At 38.1% G+C, this 9388-nt stretch overlaps 1 pseudogene; it reads left to right on the top strand.

Annotated features, from left to right (window-relative positions):
• Nucleotides 1–6436: 6436 nt before the first annotated feature.
• LOC143326075 (uncharacterized) lies at nucleotides 6437–8922 on the top strand (annotated as a pseudogene).
• The last annotated feature ends 466 nt before the right edge of the window (nucleotides 8923–9388 follow it).

Below are 9388 nucleotides of genomic sequence, written 5' to 3'. Positions count from 1 at the left end.
AAGTGTGTTCTAAACCATTTATTAAACGTTTATATACTGCTTATTAACATAGTAGTATTAAAGTGTTATCCATCTAATGTATGAATGACATCAACTAAGATCTACATGTGTTTGCACTGAGGAGGTTTCCTGCTTTAGTACCACACTTACTGAACTAAATCATTGTTTTCACAAAAAGACGATCCCCAACCAGTATATAAGCAAGCACAGCAACACAAAATCAATAAGCTTGAGAAATGACTTCTCTTCCTGTGCTGCCATTCTTGCTTTCTGTCAGCAGATGGAGGAGTTTCGTAAGGAGTCAGCAATAGGGCATGGACTTACAGACAGTAAAGTCTTCAGGGGTGGATTTCTGCAGGTACATGCAAAGAAAATGAGTGGTTGACTGAACCAAAGTGCAGATTTTGAACAGAATGTAAACTGCATGCAGGCATCACACATATCATACAGTCAGATGACAAAACCCACTAACAGGACTGCTTACAGTTAATACAGTACTTAAACTGTATTGGATGTAGTGTACATAAAAGAGACATTACATGATATTATTCTGAATAGTTTCGTTAAGGGTGGAATATATTTCTCAAAATTATTACTGAAGGTTATGAAATGTAATCTTTATTTTGACAATGTCAGATTTTAAATTGTTCTTACCAGTCTGATTAAGAGGAGTGGGTTGTTGATATCAAGTGACGACCAATTGTGGAATTTCTGCCATAACTGCATGGTTGGACGTGAACAATGCTGAATCCAGTATGTCTTAAACATCAGCTTCTTCAAGTCTGTTGATTGATGTTTGTCTGAAGATCAGACAGTGGATGCATCACCACCAGCAACAGGACTGGTGCTATGCAGATGGCTATGGTGAATTGTGGAATACATTACACTCTGCATGCTGTTTCGGAGTTTTAGTTTTAGTTTTAGTGCCAGTTAAGTGTGCTGTGACTTGGAATATTTCAGACTTGGGACACACTTGTCCACACTTGTGTGATACCATTGGCAGGACTGTATACTGTGTGAATGAGACTAACAGCCACTCATAGAAAAATGGCTCCATAGCACTCCTAAAGGTGAAAAACGGCACAGGGAACCTTCAAACACTCAGGACTGCAAATACGGGTATTGGAACAGCCCTCCACTCACTGACTTCATTCCCACATTATACTTCCTCTATGCCATGCAATAGCATCTTTATCCCAACTAGAAATAAGATACGGAAGAACTGAAAGAATGTGATTAGTTATATTTAGGCGTATGCCCTTCAATTCAAGACAAGTCAGCAAATATTGTAACACTGTAATTTTTAAAAGGAAAATACAGAAAACAGGATACAGGAAAATAGAGGGATGTTAATATAGAATATAGTATGTATAGTAGGTGAAAGATGTTTTGGTTGGTTGTAAAATATTAAAATAAAGATGTGGTTTTAATGCTGAGATATTAATATACTGAAAGAAATAAAAAGACACTGGAGAAATATAGTTTCATTGTAATAAACCTGAAATTGCAAATGAAGAAATGTATTTAAAAAAGAACTTGAAATTAAAAAGGTACTGAAAGATACCAATCTCTCTGCATCTGTAAATGTGTGCTGGTGGAGTTTACAGCCTCACATGTCCTTATCCCACAACCTTCTTCTTCATTTTCATTTCAGAGCATTAGAAAGACAGAATGTATTGACTGCCATACGGGGCAGCACAAAAATGTGTGAAAGCATTGCGAGGGGTATGAAATAATGTTACAAGTCAGTATGATGAAAAACGATATCTAGTCAGCTTTAAAAGATTTTAAAATTCATAACAACATGCTGTGGCAAGCTGAGAGCCTGCTTAAATGTTCATGTTACTGCAAGTTTCAAATCAATATATCGTGACTCAGTCCAGCACAATAAAATATGGTGCCTGCTTCTGCAGCTTTGCTGAGTGTGTGAAAAACCAAGCATGAGGAATATCTCATCTGAAGTGACCTGTGGTGTGAAAGAGGCAGCTCATGGACACCGTCTCGCACAGTGAACTGTTGTTATTGTATCAGCAGATGCTTGAGTGTATTTTAGGCTGAATGAGTAATTTGTGTTTACATACTTTTTGCTAAATCACTGCAACAACTAGGTTCAGAGCGCAGTGGAAACGCTGGTGGTCTGTCTGTGGTGGACAGATGTGGAGAACTGAGTGAAGTCAACTTCGAGGGGACATAGAAATTCCCTTCATGTTAAAGTGATACATGTCAGAACCATCTCTATGGTAGGCTGACAGTCAGTGCTTCCTCTACACATTACTCAAAACCAAAACAGTTAGCAAACAGTGTCAAATTAAATATTATCTGTCACGCCAATGTAGGAATACAGAAGCATACTTTGATCTGAATGGAATCATCCGGTCATGTATAAACCTGCCAGGCTTAAGCTGTCATCCCTTTCAACACTATTCTCCAAAGCTTAGAGCTCTAGACAGAAAGAGGACATTCAAAGCTTTATCTACATGTGTGAAAAGACTCAGCATTAAACACAAAATGGCTGTCTTTGAAGACTGATCCAGGTTCCAGTTGGCAGGACAAAAAATACAACACTTAACTTGAGAGCTCCAGCTGTTACAGGGCTGAACTGTAGCAGGATAATATAGCAACTTTGGTCTTTTCTTGTACTTCTGACCATCATCTGGGAATACAGTAATATTTGTAAAAAGAAGTCAGATTGGGCAACAACCAAGAGCACTCAGGCAGTCAGATAAGTTGCAAATAACCGCCAAGTTAGCCTAATGTATTTCTAGATGCTTCAAGCTTTCAGTCCTATAGTGTGTGCCCACTTTTGGCTGTAGGCCTTTATAAAGCAACTTAACACTTGGAAATGGGTTTTTTTTTTTTTTTTTTTTTTTACCTCCAGTAGTTTCACATCTCACCTTGCAATAAAAAACTAAATCAAACTTAGAGTGAATACAAACAATAATAATAATAATAATATAGATAAAACATGTTTGAAATAAAATTGTGTGATAACATTTATACAAGTATTTTTCTTAAAAAATATATTTTTTAAGAAGCGACTTTAAAGATATTACTGATTCTACAGCCTTGGATCCTCAGGCAAGGAGTTCTACAGCTGAGGGATCCTCACTGCAGAAGTCTGGCCACCTTTAGTCCTGAGCAGAGCCCTACCTGATGATCTGATATCCTCCTGACAACCAGGATGTAAAAGAATTTTTTTTAGGACACTTTTTAAACACTTAAATACTATGCTAAAATACACTTCAAATAATTCAGACAATGTTTTAATGTGTCATTAAGAGACTTAGGAAAGGTACCAAAGCCCCACCCCTTCACATTTGGTATCATTGAAAAGCCCTAAATGTTCTCTGTAGATAGCAAATGGAGTTAATTCAGTAGTATGCAGTGGGTGGGAAATATTCAGGTTTACAAATGTCCTCCACAGAGGACAAATATGAACAACTGGTAGTCAGAAGGATATGTTCCAGTGGCAGCATGTTGACTCAGAAAACAGGGGCCAATAATAGAGCTTTGGGGAACACCGCGGGTCAAAGGGGCCATGGAAGATAAAGCATCTCCCACCACTACCAAAAGAGTTCTGTTTTATATAAAAGAGAAACCAGAAACAGCCATCACACTTAACTCCAGAACCTTTAACCTACACATAATCAGCTCAACAACCCTGGCCATCTGCAGCCTCAGACCTGAAGTTTTGTAGAGTCCTGAAGACAAATGCCCCCTGCCCCATTGCCATTCTACATTCTAATTGCATATGATTGATACTAGAACTGAAGTTAGTATACAAAAGAGTGATGGACATCAGTCTAACTACAACTTCTGAATTATAAGGCCAGTGTTGTACATGTCTGAGACCACTGAAATCATTTTATAAAAAAAGAAACTGAACTAAAAAAAACAAACAAACTTTAGACTACAGATTTGTGCTCTGTCACACAGTAGATGTGTTACTCAAACACATCTCAACCCCTTTGCTTGCTAGTTGGAGACAAATCACCATCAATGTTTCTGCCAACCCTTTGTAGCTGTGGGATGATGTGAACAAACAGTTTACTGGGATCATAGGTTAACAGTGACATTTACTGTTTTATGATTCAATAGAGTAGCTGCAGAGCACCTGTGCCCAAGACAGCAGTGGCAGACATGCCAATTGCAGAAGGAAACTAACTTTGTTCGACACCAGCTGTGCAGACTGCAGAGCATTTTTTCTTTTATCAGCTAACTTGAAGTTGAAGTGTAAAGACAACTCACATTGGTTCAACAGTTTCCATAGTAGCTATGTGCAATTTCCAGGGGGAGGAAAAAAGAACATACCTGATATAGCTTGACAAGCTAACAACAGCACAGGGCTACAGTGAATAAGCAGGTAGCCTTTACCCTTGTCATGGCAATTTTACAGACACCTTTCTGACACCACAAAATGCTCCAGAGCTACTGTGTGGCTCAGTTTGTTAGTCAGGAATTAGGCCTACAGGTTGACCCAGCATTCCCTCCAGCAAAACACTCATAAATCGCACATGTAAACTATAACAACTTTGAACATCATTTGAAAAGTGAAACAAACAACTCCTACATCTGCAACATGACCTCAGCGCAAAAATCACATGCAAACACATGGCTCTGGGTTTCTTTGATCTGATGTACTGGAGCCCATAAATAATTTCAGATCCACAGACCAAAGCACTGTTGGGTCCCACTGGGCTCAGGTAATTTACAGAATTCTAACTGGACACTGGCTAATAGGCCTGTAATTTCCTCCGTTAGGAGGCATCTGTTATATATGTCCATTAGTTGATGTGTTCTGCTTTCTTTTCTGGTGAAACACTCATAACAATCCTGTGTTTTGGTACAAGGTTGTTGTAGGCTTTAGCAAAATGGTATTTTGCTACGTGCGGTTTACCAATGGGGTCCCTGAAAAAAGGCTCAGCAAGTTTAAGAATTCTCTCTCACCATTTCTATCAGAACTCACCTTTTGGCTTCTCATGATAGTGTTATTATCAGATGAATAGGCTACTTTTTGGAGTGACTGTGATAAAGACCTTAGAGTGGTGGTTATCTTAGTCCCACAATAAAGTGTGGCTGTAGTAAAAACACAGTTAAGCTGTGGGCATTCTGCTAAACCAGTTAATGAGCTACAACTCATCAGAAACTACACATTTAATTTCTAAAATTTAAGACGTGGTCTTAGACCTTCACTGTGACAACACAATGATATTTATGTCCAAGGGATTGAAAGGCACAAGCTGTATTGTAGTTATACAGCATAAGAGTTTCAGTATTTCAAGTGATTCTCATATAATTCAAAATTTAAGGCTGCTGCATTCTAGTCTAGTCAGGATCAGGGAACCCTGGTAATTTATTCATCTTATTTTTGACGATGTACTGTATTTGAGGTATCATTTTACACAATATATAGTGATTGATATAGTGAGGTTATACCATTAAATCTGGAAATATGGATTACTAATCCATTCTCTGTAAAACTTTGTGACAGAACCTGAAGGTGAGGCAGGCTGCTGCTGTCATTCTGTAACCATAGAAGATAAACTATAACCATGCAAATTAACAATTTCACTATAAACAGGAAGTCTGAGTCAAACTAAGGAAAGCAGGTAGGATTCATTATGGTTGTATATGTTAAATACTAATATAGTAATAGTTTCTAGCTGAGTATTGTGTTGATTAATGTTTGGTAGATAATTTTACAGGTGCTATCTAGCATCAGCTAGTTAGCTGTATTAGGACAACCCTAAGTGGTTTACTTTAGGAACTGATGTAGGTTAACAATAAGCTTTGACATTGTGGACCGGTTATATATAGAGTATTGTGTTTTAGACTAATTGAGTATTTTATAATCTAATTTCCACTGATGTCATTTCCACTGCCGTGATGAATTGCTTGTTAGATTAAAGTAACTGAGCGTGCCAGACCAACAAAGTTCAAAATGAGGGACTTTACTCACCTCACACTTTTGGCCTTACTACATGCAAAACACAGAAACTTACATAAGAGCTTGTACAATCATTAGCCATCATCCAATAAAGTCCAATAAACTAACCGCAATAAAAGTGGTTATCCTTGTAGTCCCACCATCCCCCAGGGTTTTGGATAGGCCTTGTTACTATTAAGCACACTGACAACCGAGAAATATCAAATTTCATGTTGTTAATAATGGGGAAAAAAAGATTTTTAGTAAATATTGAGAAAACAGAAGCCATTATCATCATCATCAAATCATTGTTTGTATTTTCAGGTCATACTGAATCTTTTTCACAGAATATTGAATTTTTATTTTTTGTTGGATAGTAATTACATTTTTGATTTTTAATGTGATATATTTCATCATTTAAGAGAATGTTGTGGAAGGACAGTTCAATCAGTATGTAGTGCTGTAGCTGACAGATGTGAGTGGGTGTGTTGACAGATCCCTGTGATTGGCATGGATTTGGACTTTGGAGTGGTATTGGTAAATAGCTTGACTACAGACATGATGATAATCTGTGATGATTTTACTATCTGGAATTTTTATTTGCCCCAGCAGGTCAACATTCAAGATACAACAATGTATTTACAATGGTTGTGTTTTCTCACTGTACATGCTTGGTGACATCATTAGAGAGCACAATGTATGTTTCCATGGTTATGTTGCAGGTATAGACTCCATTACTAACTGTCTTTCTTGAAGCTAAATGAGGACAAAACTACATCCTACTGGGTTTAAATCTTGGAGGTTACAAGTCTTGGTGTGATCTTAGGCTCAGATCAAAGCTTCAAGTCCCACATCAACAAGGTGACGAAAAACTTCATTTTTCCACCTAAGAAACATAGTTAAACAGACCATTTATTAATCAAAAAGATGCTTAAAAACTGATTCATTCCTTTATTTCAAATCAAATCAAATCAAATCAAACTTTATTTATATAGCACTTTTCATACATAGTGCAACACAAAGTGCTTTAAAAGAGTTAAAAACAATATGAATAAAAACAGAACAACATGAAAAACCCAACCCTCCCACCCCCCATATGTACTAACACACACCCTCAACCACATGCATACACATACACACACACACACAGAAACACACACACACACAGACACACACACACACACACACACACACACACACACACACACATACATACATACATACACATACTGTATATACATATATAGAAATATAAATAAAAAGGTTGAACATTTTTTGCTAAGGCACTCTGCATCAATGTAGTGGTCTAATTGATATAGATGAGGGGGTCAGCTTTTATTCATGCAGTGCCATTTTTTTGTTCTGAACACAGCCAGAAGCCTCTGCACACCTGTAGTCATAACATACATACATGTGTTTCCACTTCAGCCAATGGCACACATGTCAGACATCCTCCAACAAACACAGATAAACACAAATGTTTGTTTGGTGTACCATGGCTGTCTGTCCTTCTTTGGAATTGTTTGGAAAATGTTGGATGTCAGATTAGTTTGCAATGTTTTTAAATGGACAATTACCCCAATGGTATGCTTACTTTACTGTTGTTTCTGAGCTTCTGGAAGGTCTCTCCTGCTCATGAGGGAATTGCTGGGTCTCTGTAGATTAAGAGTTTGGTCTGTACCTGCTCTATATTGAAAGTGTCCTGAGACAACTTCTGTTTTGATTTGCCGCTATACGAATAAAATTGAATTGAATTGAATTGAATAGTACAAGAAGTGTCTCTAAATTACAATAGATTGCCTCTTCACTCTCCTTTTTGAGGTAATTTCTGACTGTTTGACCTTAAAACACATTCTCAGTAAACAGTCAACGTTAGAATATTCCCTGTTGTTGGGGAATGTTTGTTGTGCCAAGAGCTTTATGTTACCTGATGAGCACTTATCTCAAGATCATGTGGACATGTACAGACTGTGCTGACTCGCCTGTTAGCTTTGTGCACCTATTATGAAGACATTTTACACTGTAATCATTGATATTAGTTCACAGGGTTTGACAACATCCCATAGTATCCCAGCATAACCCCAAGCAACCTGACTAGAGATCTAATTAGCCAGTTATTGAAAACATCAGTGTGGGTTTGGGGGTTTTGTACTATCAGAAGGATGTGATACAGTAGGAGAGGCTGAGCACATTATAAAGCACCTGTAGATTCTTGAATTCATGTGATTTCTTTCCAAGGTGTTGCAGGAACAGCTGCAGCTCATGCAGAGGAACTTGTACTACTTGGAAATCCAGTGTGATCATTTGCTACCAACTGAAGACCAGCAGCATCACACTTTATATTTGTCTGACTGCATGTTGTGATCTCTCATTGACCAGCACAGCCTACAGCATGCCATGACCCTGGCCAAAACCCAGGTGAAGATCCTTCTCACGCTTCTGGGTACCAAAAGATCAAAAGCAGCTGTCAGGAGCTAGAGGCCTTCATCGTTAAGCATGACCAGGGTTTGGTGGACAGTGACATGGCAAACCCAGCAGTACATCAAGGACTTTGAGAGCAGAATGACTTCGACATTCGGCCAACTGGATCTGCAGAACCAGCTTATTTCGTAACCTAACACAGCCATCATCCCCATACTACAGCTCAGTGCAACACTGGACATCAAGGTGCCGGTGATGTTTGACAGGTTCAGTCGTGCGTGACATCTACTGTGCATCTGTATCGGGCGGTTGTAGGCCAGCAGTCTATGGAGCCAAACCAACAGCTTGAGATCCATGTAAAGAGCCTTCACCCTGCTATTGAACATGAACAGTTGACTACATATACATGCCAGTCATACAACACACAGGTCAACAACTTTATACCTGACAGGTGGTATCAGTTCTCTGTCAAGAGTGTAGACAACTTGGTCTATGGTCTGTGGATCGACACCATCATCCTGAAGACCTTGGATACAAGTAAAGACAAAATGATTGTTGGTGGACAATTATGTTGAAAGGGGAAGAATACACAGTGGGACCTTAAAGGCAAAAGGAAATCTGAATCACAGATCTAATCGACAGTAGTTAGATCGGGGCTCCTAAGAATACAACCTGGGTAATCCCAAAGCATTTTTGGCTAGACACTTTGGATGCTTTGATGGTTTTGTTCTTGATTATCAACTTCTGTCTCATTTTTTGCTTATTGTGAATTAGAGACTTTACTTCCTTCCTGATAAGATTTACTGTCTAATTTGTTGTAAATATTGCCTGTAACACCCTAATTTCCCCTACAGGAGATTGAGAAAGTGTTATCTTATCAAAGGATAAAGGTAGAGTGAGGTAACTAAATGTCTTTTCGGTTATTGTTCTGCTCATTATTGCATTTTTGCAGTGAAATATTGTATATTTTTAATTAATAGTAATGAATAACATAATACATATCTCATAATGACAATGTGAAAACAATGTGACTTTAGAAAA

The sequence above is a fragment of the Chaetodon auriga genome, chromosome 2 (genome assembly GCF_051107435.1).
Source record: "Chaetodon auriga isolate fChaAug3 chromosome 2, fChaAug3.hap1, whole genome shotgun sequence".
Lineage (NCBI taxonomy): Eukaryota > Metazoa > Chordata > Actinopteri > Chaetodontiformes > Chaetodontidae > Chaetodon > Chaetodon auriga.
This window is presented reverse-complemented; position numbering and strand designations above follow the sequence as displayed.